The 20,542-nt window shown below is 30.8% G+C and overlaps 11 non-coding genes across 11 annotated transcripts; all 11 read left to right on the top strand.

Annotated features, from left to right (window-relative positions):
* Positions 1 to 778: 778 nt before the first annotated feature.
* TRNAR-UCG (transfer RNA arginine (anticodon UCG)) lies at positions 779 to 851 on the top strand. Its single transcript has one exon. It is a non-coding gene; the product is annotated as a tRNA-Arg (tRNA).
* A 1,845-nt stretch (positions 852 to 2,696) lies between these two features.
* TRNAQ-UUG (transfer RNA glutamine (anticodon UUG)) lies at positions 2,697 to 2,769 on the top strand. The gene has a single exon. It is a non-coding gene; the product is annotated as a tRNA-Gln (tRNA).
* An 886-nt stretch (positions 2,770 to 3,655) lies between these two features.
* Positions 3,656 to 3,728, top strand: TRNAR-UCG (transfer RNA arginine (anticodon UCG)). The gene has a single exon. It is a non-coding gene; the product is annotated as a tRNA-Arg (tRNA).
* An 884-nt stretch (positions 3,729 to 4,612) lies between these two features.
* Positions 4,613 to 4,685, top strand: TRNAR-UCG (transfer RNA arginine (anticodon UCG)). The gene has a single exon. It is a non-coding gene; the product is annotated as a tRNA-Arg (tRNA).
* An 886-nt stretch (positions 4,686 to 5,571) lies between these two features.
* Positions 5,572 to 5,644, top strand: TRNAR-UCG (transfer RNA arginine (anticodon UCG)). Its single transcript has one exon. It is a non-coding gene; the product is annotated as a tRNA-Arg (tRNA).
* A 4,721-nt stretch (positions 5,645 to 10,365) lies between these two features.
* On the top strand, positions 10,366 to 10,438 carry TRNAQ-UUG (transfer RNA glutamine (anticodon UUG)). The gene has a single exon. It is a non-coding gene; the product is annotated as a tRNA-Gln (tRNA).
* Positions 10,439 to 11,324: 886 nt separating this feature from the next.
* TRNAR-UCG (transfer RNA arginine (anticodon UCG)) lies at positions 11,325 to 11,397 on the top strand. The gene has a single exon. It is a non-coding gene; the product is annotated as a tRNA-Arg (tRNA).
* An 885-nt stretch (positions 11,398 to 12,282) lies between these two features.
* On the top strand, positions 12,283 to 12,355 carry TRNAQ-UUG (transfer RNA glutamine (anticodon UUG)). Its single transcript has one exon. It is a non-coding gene; the product is annotated as a tRNA-Gln (tRNA).
* A 1,844-nt stretch (positions 12,356 to 14,199) lies between these two features.
* Positions 14,200 to 14,272, top strand: TRNAR-UCG (transfer RNA arginine (anticodon UCG)). Its single transcript has one exon. It is a non-coding gene; the product is annotated as a tRNA-Arg (tRNA).
* Positions 14,273 to 17,065: 2,793 nt separating this feature from the next.
* Positions 17,066 to 17,138, top strand: TRNAR-UCG (transfer RNA arginine (anticodon UCG)). The gene has a single exon. It is a non-coding gene; the product is annotated as a tRNA-Arg (tRNA).
* A 1,845-nt stretch (positions 17,139 to 18,983) lies between these two features.
* TRNAR-UCG (transfer RNA arginine (anticodon UCG)) lies at positions 18,984 to 19,056 on the top strand. The gene has a single exon. It is a non-coding gene; the product is annotated as a tRNA-Arg (tRNA).
* Positions 19,057 to 20,542: the final 1,486 nt, after the last annotated feature.

Raw genomic sequence — 20,542 nt, 5'->3', positions numbered from 1 at the left:
AAATACAACATAAACAATGATGTGCATGATGTACACATTGTTATAGTTTTTTTAGGTTTTTGGTGCATAGTAAAAGGTATCCTTTCGGAAAAGGTAAGTATTTACCTGTTAACTTGTTCAATTTTGGTAATCTGTGTTGGAAAAAAATCTTTGACCAAATTGATACAATAAAGGATATTACATATCTGCATATAAAAATTATATCTCACATGTTTAAAATGAATCATTGAAATCCGAACATCCATAGTCCAATGAGAAATTGCTATAAAGCCTACATCCCTAATATTTTCATAATTCTTAAAAAACCTTTAGGAAAATTTAAGTGTTTACCTGTTAACTTGTTTGATTTTGGTAATCTGTGTTGCAAAGCAGTTCTTTGACCAAATTGATACTATAATGGTTATTTGCATATCTGCATATAAAAAATACATCTCACATGTTAAGAAGGAATCAGTGAAATCAGAACAGCCATAGCTCAATGAGAAATTGCTCTAATGCCTACATCCCTAATCTTTTTATAAAACTTTATAGCATGCCTATAGAAAAGTTAAGTTATTTCTCAGCTAAGTTAAGGATTTTACAAAATCTAGGCTATGTGAAAGGTATACTTTGTAATGTTCACTCAACATAAATCACTAAAATATGTTGGATTTTATTTTGTAATTCATATGCAAGTTTTTCCAAAACATACCTCTAGAAAAAGCTTCTAAATTTTGAATGTTATACTTGAGGTTACTATTACCACACCTTCCACAGGTTCGACAAATTCTATAAAGATGACTGCGTGGCCTAATGGATAAGGCGTCTGACTTCGGATCAGAAGATTGAGGGTTCGAGTCCCTTCGTGGTCGAGTCTTTCATTTTGTCACAATTTGAAATCTTCAAACTCTGCATGAATTCAATGGATGACAATGTTGTAAAGAATGTACATTTCTAAATGTAATTCCCATAGGAAAATAAATACAACATAAACAATGATGTGCATGATGTACAAATAGTTATAGTTTTTTTAGGTTTTTGGTGCATAGTAAAAGGTATCCTTTTGGAAAAGGTAAGTATTTACCTGTTAACTTGTTCAATTTTGGTAATCTGTGTTGGAAAAAAATCTTTGACCAAATTGATACAATAAAGGATATTTGCATATCTGCATATAAAAATTATATCTCACATGTTTAAAATGAATCATTGAAATCCGAACATCCATAGTCCAATGAGAAATTGCTATAAAGCCTACATCCCTAATATTTTCATAAAACTTAAAAAACCTTTAGGAAAATGTCAGTGTTTACCTGTTAACTTGTTTGATTTTGGTAATCTGTGTTGCAAAGCAATTCTTTGACCAAATTGATACTATAATGGTTATTTGCATATCTGCATATAAAAAATACATCTCACATGTTTAGAAGGAATCAGTGAAATCAGAACAGCCATAGCTCAATGAGAAATTGCTCTTATGCCTACATCCCTAATCTTTTTATAAAACTTTATAGCATGCCTATAGAAAAGTTAAGTTATTTCTCAGCTAAGTTAAGGATTTTACAAAATCTAGGCTATGTGAAAGGTATACTTTGTAATGTTCACTCAACATAAATCACTAAAATATGTTGGATTTCATTTTGTAATTCATATGCAAGTTTTTCCAAAACATACCTCTAGAAAATGCTTCTAAATTTTGAATGTTATACTTGAGGTTACTATTACCACAACTTCCACAGGTTTGACAATTTCGACATAGATGACAGCGTGGCATAATGGATGAGGCGTCTGACTACTGATCAAAAGATTGAGGGTTCGTGTCCCTTCATGGTCAAGTCATTCTTTTTGTCACTATTTGAAATCTTCAAACTCTGCATGAATTCAATGGATGACAATGTTGTAAAGAATGCACATTTCTAAATGTAATTCCCATAGGAAAATAAATACAACATAAACAATGATGTGCATGATGTACACATAGTTATAGGTTTTTTAGGTTTTTGGTGCATAGTAAAAGGTATCCTTTTGGAAAATGTAAGTATTTACCTCTTAACTTGTTCAATTTTGGTAATCTGTGTTGGAAAAAAATATTTGACCAAATTGATACAATAAAGGATATTTGCATATCTGCATATAAAAATTATATCTCACATGTTTAAAATGAATCATTGAAATCCGAACATCCATAGTCCAATGAGAAATTGCTATAAAGCCTACATCCCTAATATTTTCATAAAACTTAAAAAACCTTTAGGAAAATGTAAGTGTTTACCTGTTAACTTGTTTGATTTTGGTAATCTGTGTTGCAAAGCAATTCTTTGACCAAATTGATACTATAATGGTTATTTGCATATCTGCATATAAAAAATACATCTCACATGTTTAGATGGAATCACTGAAATCAGAACAGCCATAGCTCAATGAGAAATTGCTCTAATGCCTACATCCCTAATCTTTTTATAAAACTTTATAGCATGCCTATAGAAAAGTTAAGTTATTTCTCAGCTAAGTTAAGGATTTTACAAAATCTAGGCTATGTGAAAGGTATACTTTGTAATGTTCACTCAACATAAATCACTAAAATATGTTGGATTTCATTTTGTAATTCATATGCAAGTTTTTCCAAAACATATATCTAGAAAAAACTTCTAAATTTTGAATGTTATACTTGAGGTTACTATTACCACACCTTCCACAGGTTCGACAACTTCTATAAAGATGACCGCGTGGCCTAATGGATAAGGCGTCTGACTTTGGATCAGAAGATTGAGGGTTCGAGTCCCTTCGTGGTCGAGTCTTTCATTTTGTCACAATTTGAAATCTTCAAACTCTGCATGAATTCAATGGATGACAATGTTGTAAAGAATGTACATTTCTAAATGTAATTCCCATAGGAAAATAAATACAACATAAACAATGATGTGCATGATGTACACATAGTTATAGTTTTTTTAGGTTTTTGGTGCATAGTAAAAGGTATCCTTTTGGAAAATGTAAGTATTTACCTGTTAACTTGTTCAATTTTGGTAATCTGTGTTGGAAAAAAATCTTTGACCAAATGGATACAATAAAGGATATTTGCATATCTGCATATAAAAATTATATCTCACATGTTTAAAATGAATCATTGAAATCCGAACATCCATAGTCCAATGAGAAATTGCTATAAAGCCTACATCCCTAATATTTTCATAAAACTTAAAAAACCTTTAGGAAAATGTCAGTGTTTACCTGTTAACTTGTTTGATTTTGGTAATCTGTGTTGCAAAACAATTCTTTGACCAAATTGATACTATAATGGTTATTTGCATATCTGCATATAAAAAATACATCTCACATGTTTAGAAGGAATCAGTGAAATCAGAACAGCCATAGCTCAATGAGAAATTGCTCTTATGCCTACATCCCTAATCTTTTTATAAAACTTTATAGCATGCCTATAGAAAAGTTAAGTTATTTCTCAGCTAAGTTAAGGATTTTACAAAATCTAGGATATGTGAAAGGTATACTTTGTAATGTTCACTCAACATAAATCACTAAAATATGTTGGATTTCATTTTGTAATTCATATGCAAGTTTTTCCAAAACATATATCTAGAAAAAACTTCTAAATTTTGAATGTTATACTTGAGGTTACTTTTACCACACCTTCCACAGGTTCGACAACTTCTATAAAGATGACCGCGTGGCCTAATGGATAAGGCGTCTGACTTCGGATCAGAAGATTGAGGGTTCGAGTCCCTTCGTGGTCGAGTCTTTCATTTTGTCACAATTTGAAATCTTCAAACTCTGCATGAATTCAATGGATGACAATGTTGTAAAGAATGTACATTTCTAATTTAATTCCCATAGGAAAACAAATACAACATAAACAATGATGTGCATGATGTACACATTGTTATAGTTTTTTTAGGTTTTTGGTGCATAGTAAAAGGTATCCTTTTGGAAAAGGTAAGTATTTACCTGTTAACTTGTTCAATTTTGGTAATCTGTGTTGGAAAAAAATCTTTGACCAAATTGATACAATAAAGGATATTACATATCTGCATATAAAAATTATATCTCACATGTTTAAAATGAATCATTGAAATCCGAACATCCATAGTCCAATGAGAAATTGCTATAAAGCCTACATCCCTAATATTTTCATAATTCTTAAAAAACCTTTAGGAAAATGTAAGTGTTTACCTGTTAACTTGTTTGATTTTGGTAATCTGTGTTGCAAAGCAGTTCTTTGACCAAATTGATACTATAATGGTTATTTGCATATCTGCATATAAAAAATACATCTCACATGTTTAGAAGGAATCACTGAAATCAGAACAGCCATAGCTCAATGAGAAATTGCTCTAATGCCTACATCCCTAATCTTTTTATAAAACTTTATAGCATGCCTATAGAAAAGTTAAGTTATTTCTCAGCTAAGTTAAGGATTTTACAAAATCTAGGCTATGTGAAAGGTATACTTTGTAATGTTCACTCAACATAAATCACTAAAATATGTTGGATTTTATTTTGTAATTCATATGCAAGTTTTTCCAAAACATACCTCTAGAAAAAGCTTCTAAATTTTGAATGTTATACTTGAGGTTACTATTACCACACCTTCCACAGGTTCGACAATTTCTATAAAGATGACTGCGTGGCCTAATGGATAAGGCGTCTGACTTCGGATCAGAAGATTGAGGGTTCGAGTCCCTTCGTGGTCGAGTCTTTCATTTTGTCACAATTTGAAATCTTCAAACTCTGCATGAATTCAATGGATGACAATGTTGTAAAGAATGTACATTTCTAAATGTAATTCCCATAGGAAAATAAATACAACATAAACAATGATGTGCATGATGTACAAATAGTTATAGTTTTTTTAGGTTTTTGGTGCATAGTAAAAGGTATCCTTTTGGAAAAGGTAAGTATTTACCTGTTAACTTGTTCAATTTTGGTAATCTGTGTTGGAAAAAAATCTTTGACCAAATTGATACAATAAAGGATATTTGCATATCTGCATATAAAAATTATATCTCACATGTTTAAAATGAATCATTGAAATCCGAACATCCATAGTCCAATGAGAAATTGCTATAAAGCCTACATCCCTAATATTTTCATAAAACTTAAAAAACCTTTAGGAAAATGTCAGTGTTTACCTGTTAACTTGTTTGATTTTGGTAATCTGTGTTGCAAAGCAATTCTTTGACCAAATTGATACTATAATGGTTATTTGCATATCTGCATATAAAAAATACATCTCACATGTTTAGAAGGAATCAGTGAAATCAGAACAGCCATAGCTCAATGAGAAATTGCTCTTATGCCTACATCCCTAATCTTTTTATAAAACTTTATAGCATGCCTATAGAAAAGTTAAGTTATTTCTCAGCTAAGTTAAGGATTTTACAAAATCTAGGCTATGTGAAAGGTATACTTTGTAATGTTCACTCAACATAAATCACTAAAATATGTTGGATTTCATTTTGTAATTCATATGCAAGTTTTTCCAATACATATATCTAGAAAAAACTTCTAAATTTTGAATGTTATACTTGAGGTTACTTTTACCACACCTTCCACAGGTTCGACAACTTCTATAAAGATGACTGCGTGGCCTAATGGATAAGGCGTCTGACTTCGGATCAGAAGATTGAGGGTTCGAGTCCCTTCGTGGTCGAGTCTTTCATTTTGTCACAATTTGAAGTCTTCAAACTCTGCATGTATTCAATGGATGACAATGTTGTAAAGAATGTACATTTCTAAATGTAATTCCCATAGGAAAATAAATACAACATAAACAATGATGTGCATGATGTACACATAGTTATAGTTTTTTTAGGTTTTTGGTGCATAGTAAAAGGTATCCTTTTGGAAAAGGTAAGTATTTACCTGTTAACTTGTTCAATTTTGGTAATCTGTGTTGGAAAAAAATCTTTGACCAAATTGATACAATAAAGGATATTTGCATATCTGCATATAAAAATTATATCTCACATGTTTAAAATGAATCATTGAAATCCGAACATCCATAGTCCAATGAGAAATTGCTATAAAGCCTACATCCCTAATATTTTCATAAAACTTAAAAAACCTTTAGGAAAATGTCAGTGTTTACCTGTTAACTTGTTTGATTTTGGTAATCTGTGTTGCAAAGCAATTCTTTGACCAAATTGATACTATAATGGTTATTTGCATATCTGCATATAAAAAATACATCTCACATGTTTAGAAGGAATCAGTGAAATCAGAACAGCCATAGCTCAATGAGAAATTGCTCTTATGCCTACATCCCTAATCTTTTTATAAAACTTTATAGCATGCCTATAGAAAAGTTAAGTTATTTCTCAGCTAAGTTAAGGATTTTACAAAATCTAGGATATGTGAAAGGTATACTTTGTAATGTTCACTCAACATAAATCACTAAAATATGTTGGATTTCATTTTGTAATTCATATGCAAGTTTTTACAAAACATACCTATAGAAAAAGCTTCTAAATTTTGAATGTTATACTTGAGGTTACTATTACCACACCTTCCACAGGTTCGACAATTTCGACATAGATGACAGCGTGGCATAATGGATGAGGCGTCTGACTTCGGATCAGAAGATTGAGGGCTCGAGTCCCTTCGTGGTCGAGTCTTTCATTTTGTCACAATTTGAAATCTTCAAACTCTGCATGAATTCAATGGATGACAATGTTGTAAAGAATGTACATTTCTAAATGTAATTCCCATAGGAAAATAAATACAACATAAACAATGATGTGCATGATGTACACATAGTTATAGTTTTTTTAGGTTTTTGGTGCATAGTAAAAGGTATCCTTTTGGAAAAGGTAAGTATTTACCTGTTAACTTGTTCAATTTTGGTAATCTGTGTTGGAAAAAAATCTTTGACCAAATTGATACAATAAAGGATATTTGCATATCTGCATATAAAAATTATATCTCACATGTTTAAAATGAATCATTGAAATCCGAACATCCATAGTCCAATGAGAAATTGCTATAAAGCCTACATCCCTAATATTTTCATAAAACTTAAAAAACCTTTAGGAAAATGTCAGTGTTTACCTGTTAACTTGTTTGATTTTGGTAATCTGTGTTGCAAAGCAATTCTTTGACCAAATTGATACTATAATGGTTATTTGCATATCTGCATATAAAAAATACATCTCACATGTTTAGAAGGAATCAGTGAAATCAGAACAGCCATAGCTCAATGAGAAATTGCTCTTATGCCTACATCCCTAATCTTTTTATAAAACTTTATAGCATGCCTATAGAAAAGTTAAGTTATTTCTCAGCTAAGTTAAGGATTTTACAAAATCTAGGCTATGTGAAAGGTATACTTTGTAATGTTCACTCAACATAAATCACTAAAATATGTTGGATTTCATTTTGTAATTCATATGCAAGTTTTTCCAAAACATACCTCTAGAAAATGCTTCTAAATTTTGAATGTTATACTTGAGGTTACTATTACCACAACTTCCACAGGTTTGACAATTTCGACATAGATGACAGCGTGGCATAATGGATGAGGCGTCTGACTACTGATCAAAAGATTGAGGGTTCGTGTCCCTTCATGGTCAAGTCATTCTTTTTGTCACTATTTGAAATCTTCAAACTCTGCATGAATTCAATGGATGACAATGTTGTAAAGAATGCACATTTCTAAATGTAATTCCCATAGGAAAATAAATACAACATAAACAATGATGTGCATGATGTACACATAGTTATTGGTTTTTTAGGTTTTTGGTGCATAGTAAAAGGTATCCTTTTGGAAAATGTAAGTATTTACCTCTTAACTTGTTCAATTTTGGTAATCTGTGTTGGAAAAAAATATTTGACCAAATTGATACAATAAAGGATATTTGCATATCTGCATATAAAAATTATATCTCACATGTTTAAAATGAATCATTGAAATCCGAACATCCATAGTCCAATGAGAAATTGCTATAAAGCCTACATCCCTAATATTTTCATAAAACTTAAAAAACCTTTAGGAAAATGTAAGTGTTTACCTGTTAACTTGTTTGATTTTGGTAATCTGTGTTGCAAAGCAATTCTTTGACCAAATTGATACTATAATGGTTATTTGCATATCTGCATATAAAAAATACATCTCACATGTTTAGAAGGAATCACTGAAATCAGAACAGCCATAGCTCAATGAGAAATTGCTCTAATGCCTACATCCCTAATCTTTTTATAAAACTTTATAGCATGCCTATAGAAAAGTTAAGTTATTTCTCAGCTAAGTTAAGGATTTTACAAAATGTAGGCTATGTGAAAGGTATACTTTGTAATGTTCACTCAACATAAATCACTAAAATATGTTGGATTTCATTTTGTAATTCATATGCAAGTTTTTCCAAAACATATATCTAGAAAAAACTTCTAAATTTTGAATGTTATACTTGAGGTTACTATTACCACACCTTCCACAGGTTCGACAACTTCTATAAAGATTACCGCGTGGCCTAATGGATAAGCCATCTGACTTTGGATCAGAAGATTGAGGGTTCGAGTCCCTTCGTGGTCGAGTCTTTCATTTTGTCACAATTTGAAATCTTCAAACTCTGCATGAATTCAATGGATGACAATGTTGTAAAGAATGTACATTTCTAAATGTAATTCCCATAGGAAAATAAATACAACATAAACAATGATGTGCATGATGTACACATAGTTATAGTTTTTTTAGGTTTTTGGTGCATAGTAAAAGGTATCCTTTTGGAAAAGGTAAGTATTTACCTGTTAACTTGTTCAATTTTGGTAATCTGTGTTGGAAAAAAATCTTTGACCAAATTGATACAATAAAGGATATTGCATATCTGCATATAAAAATTATATCTCACATGTTTAAAATGAATCATTGAAATCCGAACATCCATAGTCCAATGAGAAATTGCTATAAAGCCTACATCCCTAATATTTTCATAAAACTTAAAAAACCTTTAGGAAAATGTAAGTGTTTACCTGTTAACTTGTTTGATTTTGGTAATCTGTGTTGCAAAGCAGTTCTTTGACCAAATTGATACTATAATGGTTATTTGCATATCTGCATATAAAAAATACATCTCACATGTTTAGAAGGAATCAGTGAAATCAGAAACGCCCATAGTTCAATGAGAAATTGCTCTAATGCCTACATCCCTAATCTTTTTATAAAACTTTATAGCATGCCTATAGAAAAGTTAAGTTATTTCTCAGCTAAGTTAAGGATTTTACAAAATCTAGGCTATGTGAAAGGTATACTTTGTAATGTTCACTCAACATAAATCACTCAAATATGTTGGATTGCATTTTGTAATTTATATGCAAGTTTTTCCAAAACATATATCTAGAAAAAACTTCTAAATTTTGAATGTTATACTTGAGTTTACTTTTACCACACCTTCCACAGGTTTGACAACTTCTATAAAGATGACCGTGTGGCCTAATGGATAAGGCGTCTGACTTCGGATGAGAAGATTGAGGATTCGAGTCCCTTCGTGGTCGAGTCTTTCATTTTGTCACAATTTGAAATCTTCAAACTCTGCATGAATTCAATGGATGACAATGTTGTAAAGAATGTACATTTCTAAATGTAATTCCCATAGGAAAATAAATACAACATAAACAATGATGTGCATGATGTACACATAGTTATAGTTTTTTTAGCTTTTTGGTGCATAGTAAAAGGTATCCTTTTGGAAAAGGTAAGTATTTACCTGTTAACTTGTTCAATTTTGGTAATCTGTGTTGGAAAAAAATCTTTGACCAAATTGATACAATAAAGGATATTACATATCTGCATATAAAAATTATATCTCACATGTTTAAAATGAATCATTGAAATCCGAACATCCATAGTCCAATGAGAAATTGCTATAAAGCCTACATCCCTAATATTTTCATAAAACTTAAAAAACCTTTAGGAAAATGTCAGTTTTTACTTGTTAACTTGTTTGATTTTGGTAATCTGTGTTGCAAAGCAATTCTTTGACCAAATTGATACTATAATGGTTATTTGCATATCTGCATATAAAAAATACATCTCACATGTTTAGAAGGAATCAGTGAAATCAGAACAGCCTTAGCTCAATGAGAAATTGCTCTAATGCCTACATCCCTAATCTTTTTATAAAACTTTATAGCATGCCTATAGAAAAGTTAAGTTATTTCTCAGCTAAGTTAAGGATTTTACAAAATCTAGGCTATGTGAAAGGTATACTTTGTAATGTTCACTCAACATAAATCACTAAAATATGTTGGATTTCATTTTGTAATTCATATGCAAGTTTTTCCAAAACATATATCTAGAAAAAACTTCTAAATTTTGAATGTTATACTTGAGGTTACTTTTACCACACCTTCCACAGGTTCGACAACTTCTATAAAGATGACCGCGTGGCCTAATGGATAAGGCGTCTGACTTTGGATCAGAAGATTGAGGGTTCGAGTCCCTTCGTGGTCGAGTCTTTCATTTTGTCACAATTTGAAATCTTCAAACTCTGCATGAATTCAATGGATGACAATGTTGTAAAGAATGTACATTTCTAAATGTAATTCCCATAGGAAAATAAATACAACATAAACAATGATGTGCATGATGTACACATAGTTATAGTTTTTTTAAGTTTTTGGTGCATAGTAAAAGGTATCCTTTTGGAAAAGGTAAGTATTTACCTGTTAACTTGTTCAATTTTGGTAATCTGTGTTGGAAAAAAATCTTTGACCAAATTGATACAATAAAGGATATTGCATATCTGCATATAAAAATTATATCTCACATGTTTAAAATGAATCATTGAAATCCGAACATCCATAGTCCAATGAGAAATTGCTATAAAGCCTACATCCCTAATATTTTCATAAAACTTAAAAAACCTTTAGGAAAATGTAAGTGTTTACCTGTTAACTTGTTTGATTTTGGTAATCTGTGTTGCAAAGCAGTTCTTTGACCAAATTGATACTATAATGGTTATTTGCATATCTGCATATAAAAAATACATCTCACATGTTTAGAAGGAATCAGTGAAATCAGAAACGCCCATAGTTCAATGAGAAATTGCTCTAATGCCTACATCCCTAATCTTTTTATAAAACTTTATAGCATGCCTATAGAAAAGTTAAGTTATTTCTCAGCTAAGTTAAGGATTTTACAAAATCTAGGCTATGTGAAAGGTATACTTTGTAATGTTCACTCAACATAAATCACTCAAATATGTTGGATTGCATTTTGTAATTCATATGCAAGTTTTTCCAAAACATATATCTAGAAAAAACTTCTAAATTTTGAATGTTATACTTGAGGTTACTTTTACCACACCTTCCACAGGTTTGACAACTTCTATAAAGATGACCATGTGGCCTAATGGATAAGGCGTCTGACTTCGGATCAGAAGATTGAGGATTCGAGTCCCTTCGTGGTCGAGTCTTTCATTTTGTCACAATTTGAAATCTTCAAACTCTGCATGAATTCAATGGATGACAATGTTGTAAAGAATGTACATTTCTAAATGTAATTCCCATAGGAAAATAAATACAACATAAACAATGATGTGCATGATGTACACCTAGTTATAGTTTTTTTAGGTTTTTGGTGCATAGTTAAAGGTATCCTTTTGGAAAAGGTAAGTATTTACCTGTTAACTTGTTCAATTTTGGTAATCTGTGTTGGAAAAAAATCTTTGACCAAATTGATACAATAAAGGATATTACATATCTGCATATAAAAATTATATCTCACATGTTTAAAATGAATCATTGAAATCCGAACATCCATAGTCCAATGAGAAATTGCTATAAAGCCTACATCCCTAATATTTTCATAAAACTTAAAAAACCTTTAGGAAAATGTCAGTTTTTACTTGTTAACTTGTTTGATTTTGGTAATCTGTGTTGCAAAGCAATTCTTTGACCAAATTGATACTATAATGGTTATTTGCATATCTGCATATAAAAAATACATCTCACATGTTTAGAAGGAATCAGTGAAATCAGAACAGCCTTAGCTCAATGAGAAATTGCTCTAATGCCTACATCCCTAATCTTTTTATAAAACTTTATAGCATGCCTATAGAAAAGTTAAGTTATTTCTCAGCTAAGTTAAGGATTTTACAAAATCTAGGCTATGTGAAAGGTATACTTTGTAATGTTCACTCAACATAAATCACTAAAATATGTTGGATTTCATTTTGTAATTCATATGCAAGTTTTTCCAAAACATATATCTAGAAAAAACTTCTAAATTTTGAATGTTATACTTGAGGTTACTTTTACCACACCTTCCACAGGTTCGACAACTTCTATAAAGATGACCGCGTGGCCTAATGGATAAGGCGTCTGACTTTGGATCAGAAGATTGAGGGTTCGAGTCCCTTCGTGGTCGAGTCTTTCATTTTGTCACAATTTGAAATCTTCAAACTCTGCATGAATTCAATGGATGACAATGTTGTAAAGAATGTACATTTCTAAATGTAATTCCCATAGGAAAATAAATACAACATAAACAATGATGTGCATGATGTACACATAGTTATAGTTTTTTTAGGTTTTTGGTGCATAGTAAAAGGTATCCTTTTGGAAAAGGTAAGTATTTACCTGTTAACTTGTTCAATTTTGGTAATCTGTGTTGGAAAAAAATCTTTGACCAAATTGATACAATAAAGGATATTACATATCTGCATATAAAAATTATATCTCACATGTTTAAAATGAATCATTGAAATCCGAACATCCATAGTCCAATGAGAAATTGCTATAAAGCCTACATCCCTAATATTTTCATAATTCTTAAAAAACCTTTAGGAAAATGTAAGTGTTTACCTGTTAACTTGTTTGATTTTGGTAATCTGTGTTGCAAAGCAGTTCTTTGACCAAATTGATACTATAATGGTTATTTGCATATCTGCATATAAAAAGTACATCTCACATGTTTAGAAGGAATCAGTGAAATCAGAACACCCATAGTTCAATGAGAAATTGCTCTAATGCCTACATCCCTAATCTTTTTATAAAACTTTATAGCATGCCTGTAGAAAAGTTAAGTTATTTCTCAGCTAAGTTAAGGATTTTACAAAATCTAGGCTATGTGAAAGGTATACTTTGTAATGTTCACTCAACATAAATCACTAAAATATGTTGGATTTCATTTTGTAGTTCATATGCAAGTTTTTCCAAAACATACCTCTAGAAAATGCTTCTAAATTTTGAATGTTATACTTGAGGTTACTATTACCACAACTTCCACAGGTTTGACAATTTCGACATAGATGACAGCGTGGCATAATGGATGAGGTGTCTGACTTCTGATCAGAAGATTGAGGGTTCGTGTCCCTTCATGGTCAAGTCATTCTTTTTGTCACTATTTGAAATCTTCAAACTCTGCATGAATTCAATGGATGACAATGTTGTAAAGAATGCACATTTCTAAATGTAATTCCCATAGGAAAATAAATACAACATAAACAATGATGTGCATGATGTACACATAGTTATAGGTTTTTTAGGTTTTTGGTGCATAGTAAAAGGTATCCTTTTGGAAAATGTAAGTATTTACCTCTTAACTTGTTCAATTTTGGTAATCTGTGTTGGAAAAAAATCTTTGACCAAATTGATACAATAAAGGATATTTGCATATCTGCATATAAAAATTATATCTCACATGTTTAAAATGAATCATTGAAATCCGAACATCCATAGTCCAATGAGAAATTGCTATAAAGCCTACATCCCTAATATTTTCATAAAACTTAAAAAACCTTTAGGAAAATGTCAGTGTTTACCTGTTAACTTGTTTGATTTTGGTAATCTGTGTTGCAAAGCAATTCTTTGACCAAATTGATACTATAATGGTTATTTGCATATCTGCAAATAAAAAATACATCTCACATGTTTAGAAGGAATCAGTGAAATCAGAACAGCCATAGCTCAATGAAAAATTGCTCTAATGCCTACATCCCTAATCTTTTTATAAAACTTTATAGCATGCCTATAGAAAAGTTAAGTTATTTCTCAGCTAAGTTAAGGATTTTACAAAATCTAGGCTATGTGAAAGGTATACTTTGTAATGTTCACTCAACATAAATCACTAAAATATGTTGGATTTCATTTTGTAATTCATATGCAAGTTTTTCCAAAACATATATCTAGAAAAAACTTCTAAATTTTGAATGTTATACTTGAGGTTACTATTACCACACCTTCCACAGGTTCGACAACTTCTATAAAGATGACCGCGTGGCCTAATGGATAAGCCATCTGACTTCGGATCAGAAGATTGAGGGTTCGAGTCCCTTCGTGGTCGAGTCTTTCATTTTGTCACAATTTGAAATCTTCAAACTCTGCATGAATTCAATGGATGACAATGTTGTAAAGAATGTACATTTCTAAATGTAATTCCCATAGGAAAATAAATACAACATAAACAATGATGTGCATGATGTACACATAGTTATAGTTTTTTTAGGTTTTTGGTGCATAGTAAAAGGTATCCTTTTGGAAAAGGTAAGTATTTACCTGTTAACTTGTTCAATTTTGGTAATCTGTGTTGGAAAAAAATCTTTGACCAAATTGATACAATAAAGGATATTGCATATCTGCATATAAAAATTATATCTCACATGTTTAAAATGAATCATTGAAATCCGAACATCCATAGTCCAATGAGAAATTGCTATAAAGCCTACATCCCTAATATTTTCATAAAACTTAAAAAACCTTTAGGAAAATGTAAGTGTTTACCTGTTAACTTGTTTGATTTTGGTAATCTGTGTTGCAAAGCAGTTCTTTGACCAAATTGATACTATAATGGTTATTTGCATATCTGCATATAAAAAATACATCTCACATGTTTAGAAGGAATCAGTGAAATCAGAACACCCATAGTTCAATGAGAAATTGCTCTAATGCCTACATCCCTAATCTTTTTATAAAACTTTATAGCATGCCTGTAGAAAAGTTAAGTTATTTCTCAGCTAAGTTAAGGATTTTACAAAATCTAGGCTATGTGAAAGGTATACTTTGTAATGTTCACTCAACATAAATCACTAAAATATGTTGGATTTCATTTTGTAATTCATATGCAAGTTTTTCCAAAACATACCTCTAGAAAATGCTTCTAAATTTTGAATGTTATACTTGAGGTTACTATTACCACAACTTCCACAGGTTTGACAATTTCGACATAGATGACAGCGTGGCATAATGGATGAGGCATCTGACTTCTGATCAGAAGATTGAGGGTTCGTGTCCCTTCATGGTCAAGTCATTCTTTTTGTCACTATTTGAAATCTTCAAACTCTGCAGGAATTCAATGGATGACAATGTTGTAAAGAATGCACATTTCTAAATGTAATTCCCATAGGAAAATAAATACAACATAAACAATGATGTGCATGATGTACACATAGTTATAGGTTTTTTAGGTTTTTGGTGCATAGTAAAAGGTATCCTTTTGGAAAATGTAAGTATTTACCTCTTAACTTGTTCAATTTTGGTAATCTGTGTTGGAAAAAAATCTTTGACCAAATTGATACAATAAAGGATATTTGCATATCTGCATATAAAAATTATATCTCACATGTTTAAAATGAATCATTGAAATCCGAACATCCATAGTCCAATGAGAAATTGCTATAAAGCCTACATCCCTAATATTTTCATAAAACTTAAAAAACCTTTAGGAAAATGTCAGTGTTTACCTGTTAACTTGTTTGATTTTGGTAATCTGTGTTGCAAAGCAATTCTTTGACCAAATTGATACTATAATGGTTATTTGCATATCTGCATATAAAAAATACATCTCACATGTTTAGAAGGAATCAGTGAAATCAGAACAGCCATAGCTCAATGAGAAATTGCTCTAATGCCTACATCCCTAATCTTTTTATAAAACTTTATAGCATGCCTATAGAAAAGTTAAGTTATTTCTCAGCTAAGTTAAGGATTTTACAAAATCTAGGCTATGTGAAAGGTATACTTTGTAATGTTCACTCAACATAAATCACTAAAATATGTTGGATTTTATTTTGTAATTCATATGCAAGTTTTTCCAAAACATACCTCTAGAAAAAGCTTCTAAATTTTGAATGTTATACTTGAGGTTACTATTACCACACCTTCCACAGGTTTGACAATTTCGACATAGATGACAGCGTGGCATAATGGATGAGGCGTCTGACTTCTGATCAGAAGATTGAGGGTTTGTGTCCCTTCGTGGTCAAGTCATTCTATTTGAAATCTTCAAACTCTGCATGAATTCAATGGATGACAATGTTGTAAAGAATGTACATTTCTAAATGTAATTCCCATAGGAAAATAAATACAACATAAACAATGATGTGCATGATGTATACATAGTTATAGGTTTTTTAGGTTTTTGGTGCATAGTAAAAGGTATCCTTTTGGAAAATGTAAGTATTTACCTCTTAACTTGTTCAATTTTGGTAATCTGTGTTGGAAAAAAATCTTTGACCAAATTGATACAATAAAGGATATTTGCATATCTGCATATAAAAATTATATCTCACATGTTTAAAATGAATCATTGAAATCCGAACATCCATAGTCCAATGAGAAATTGCTATAAAGCCTACATCCCTAATATTTTCATAAAACTTAAAAAACCTTTAGTAAAATGTCAGTGTTTACCTGTTAACTTGTTTGATATTGGTTATCTGTGTTGCAATGCAATTCTTTGACCAAATTGATACTATAATTTTTATTTGCATATCTGCATATAAAAAATACATCTCACATGTTTAGAAGGAATCAGTGAAATCAGAACAGCCATAGCTCAATGAAAAATTGCTCTAATGCCTACATCCCTAATCTTTTTATAAAACTTTATAGCATGCCTATAGAAAAGTTAAGTTATTTCTCAGCTAAGTTAAGGATTTTACAAAATCTAGGCAATGTTAAAGGTATACTTTGTAATGTTCACTCAACATAAATCACTAAAATATGTTGGATTTCATTTTGTAATTCATATGCAAGTTTTTCCAAAACATATATCTAGAAAAAACTTCTAAATTTTGAATGTTATACTTGAGGTTACTATTACCACACCTTCCACAGGTTCGACAACTTCTATAAAGATGACCGCGTGGCCTAATGGATAAGCCATCTGACTTCGGATCAGAAGATTGAGGGTTCGAGTCCCTTCGTGGTCGAGTCTTTCATTTTGTCACAATTTGAAATCTTCAAACTCTGCATGAATTCAATGGATGACAATGTTGTAAAGAATGTACATTTCTAAATGTAATTCCCATAGGAAAATAAATACAACATAAACAATGATGTGCATGATGTACACATAGTTATAGTTTTTTTAGGTTTTTGGTGCATAGTAAAAGGTATCCTTTTGGAAAAGGTAAGTATTTACCTGTTAACTTGTTCAATTTTGGTAATCTGTGTTGGAAAAAAATCTTTGACCAAATTGATACAATAAAGGATATTTGCATATCTGCATATAAAAATTATATCTCACATGTTTAAAATGAATCATTGAAATCCGAACATCCATAGTCCAATGAGAAATTGCTATAAAGCCTACATCCCTAATATTTTCATAAAACTTAAAAAACCTTTAGGAAAATGTCAGTGTTTACCTGTTAACTTGTTTGATTTTGGAAATCTGTGTTGCAAAGCAGTTCTTTGACCAAATTGATACTATAATGGTTATTTGCATATCTGCATATAAAAAATACATCTCACATGTTTAGAAGGAATCAGTGAAATCAGAACACCCATAGTTCAATGAGAAATTGCTCTAATGCCTACATCCCTAATCTTTTTATAAAACTTTATAGCATGCCTATAGAAAAGTTAAGTTATTTCTCAGCTAAGTTAAGGATTTTACAAAATCTAGGCTATGTGAAAGGTATACTTTGTAATGTTCACTCAACATAAATCACTAAAATATGTTGGATTTCATTTTGTAATTCATATGCAAGTTTTTCCAAAACATACCTCTAGAAAATGCTTCTAAATTTTGAATGTTATACTTGAGGTTACTATTACCACAACTTCCACAGGTTTGACAATTTCGACATAGATGACAGCGTGGCATAATGGATGAGGCGTCTGACTTCTGATCAGAAGATTGAGGGTTCGTGTCCCTTCATGGTCAAGTCATTCTTTTTGTCACTATTTGAAATCTTCAAACTCTGCATGAATTCAATGGATGACAATGTTGTAAAGAATGCACATTTCTAAATGTAATTCCCATAGGAAAATAAATACAACATAAACAATGATGTGCATGATGTACACATAGTTATAGGTTTTTTAGGTTTTTGGTGCATAGTAAAAGGTATCCTTTTGGAAAATGTAAGTATTTACCTCTTAACTTGTTCAATTTTGGTAATCTGTGTTGGAAAAAAATCTTTGACCAAATTGATACAATAAAGGATATTTGCATATCTGCATATAAAAATTATATCTCACATGTTTAAAATGAATCATTGAAATCCGAACATCCATAGTCCAATGAGAAATTGCTATAAAGCCTACATCCCTAATATTTTCATAAAACTTAAAAAACCTTTAGGAAAATGTCAGTGTTTACCTGTTAACTTGTTTGATTTTTGTAATCTGTGTTGCAAAGCAATTCTTTGACCAAATTGATACTATAATGGTTATTTGCATATCTGCATATAAAAAATACATCTCACATGTTTAGAAGGAATCAGTGAAATCAGAACAGCCATAGCTCAATGAGAAATTGCTCTAATGCCTACATCCCTAATCTTTTTATAAAACTTTATAGCATGCCTATAGAAAAGTTAAGTTATTTCTCAGCTAAGTTAAGGATTTTACAAAATCTAGGCTATGTGAAAGGTATACTTTGTAATGTTCACTCAACATAAATCACTAAAATAGGTTGGATTTCATTTTGTAATTCATATGCAAGTTTTTCCAAAACATATATCTAGAAAAAACTTCAAAATTTTGAATGTTATACTTGAGGTTACTATTACCACACCTTCCACAGGTTCGACAACTTCTATAAAGATGACCGTGTGGCCTAATGGATAAGCCATCTGACTTCGGATCAGAAGATTGAGGGTTCGAGTCCCTTCGTGGTCGAGTCTTTCATTTTGTCACAATTTGAAATCTTCAAACTCTGCATGAATTCAATGGATGACAATGTTGTAAAGAATGTACATTTCTAAATGTAATTCCCATAGGAAAATAAATACAACATAAACAATGATGTGCATGATGTACACATAGTTATAGTTTTTTTAGGTTTTTGGTGCATAGTAAAAGGTATCCTTTTGGAAAAGGTAAGTATTTACCTGTTAACTTGTTCAATTTTGGTAATCTGTGTTGGAAAAAAATCTTTGACCAAATTGATACAATAAAGGATATTTGCATATCTGCATATAAAAATTATATCTCACATGTTTAAAATGAATCATTGAAATCCGAACATCCATAGTCCAATGAGAAATTGCTATAAAGCCTACATCCCTAATATTTTCATAAAACTTAAAAAACCTTTAGGAAAATGTCAGTGTTTACCTGTTAACTTGTTTGATTTTGGTAATCTGTGTTGCAAAGCAGTTCTTTGACCAAATTGATACTATAATGGTTATTTGCATATCTGCATATAAAAAATACATCTCACATGTTTAGAAGGAATCAGTGAAATCAGAACACCCATAGTTCAATGAGAAATTGCTCTAATGCCTACATCCCTAATCTTTTTATAAAACTTTATAGCATGCCTATAGAAAAGTTAAGTTATTTCTCAGCTAAGTTAAGGATTTTACAAAATCTAGGCTATGTGAAAGGTATACTTTGTAATGTTCACTCAACATAAATCACTAAAATATGTTGGATTTCATTTTGTAATTCATATGCAAGTTTTTCCAAAACATACCTCTAGAAAATGCTTCTAAATTTTGAATGTTATACTTGAGGTTACTATTACCACAACTTCCACAGGTTTGACAATTTCGACATAGATGACAGCGTGGCATAATGGATGAGGCGTGTGACTTCTGATCAGAAGATTGAGGGTTCGTGTCCCTTCATGGTCAAGTCATTCTTTTTGTCACTATTTGAAATCTTCAAACTCTGCATGAATTCAATGGATGACAATGTTGTAAAGAATGCACATTTCTAAATGTAATTCCCATAGGAAAATAAATACAACATAAACAATGATGTGCATGATGTACACATAGTTATAGGTTTTTTAGGTTTTTGGTGCATAGTAAAAGGTATCCTTTTGGAAAATGTAAGTATTTACCTCTTAACTTGTTCAATTTTGGTAATCTGTGTTGGAAAAAAATCTTTGACCAAATTGATACAATAAAGGATATTTGCATATCTGCATATAAAAATTATATCTCACATGTTTAAAATGAATCATTGAAATCCGAACATCCATAGTCCAATGAGAAATTGCTATAAAGCCTACATCCCTAATATTTTCATAAAACTTAAAAAACCTTTAGGAAAATGTCAGTGTTTACCTGTTAACTTGTTTGATTTTTGTAATCTGTGTTGCAAAGCAATTCTTTGACCAAATTGATACTATAATGGTTATTTGCATATCTGCATA

Source organism: Taudactylus pleione, unplaced genomic scaffold, assembly GCF_031769625.1.
Source record: "Taudactylus pleione unplaced genomic scaffold, aTauple2 ptg000914l, whole genome shotgun sequence".
NCBI classification, from domain to species: domain Eukaryota; kingdom Metazoa; phylum Chordata; class Amphibia; order Anura; family Myobatrachidae; genus Taudactylus; species Taudactylus pleione.
Note: the sequence above shows the minus strand (reverse complement) of the source record. Positions and strands in the feature narration are given on the sequence as shown.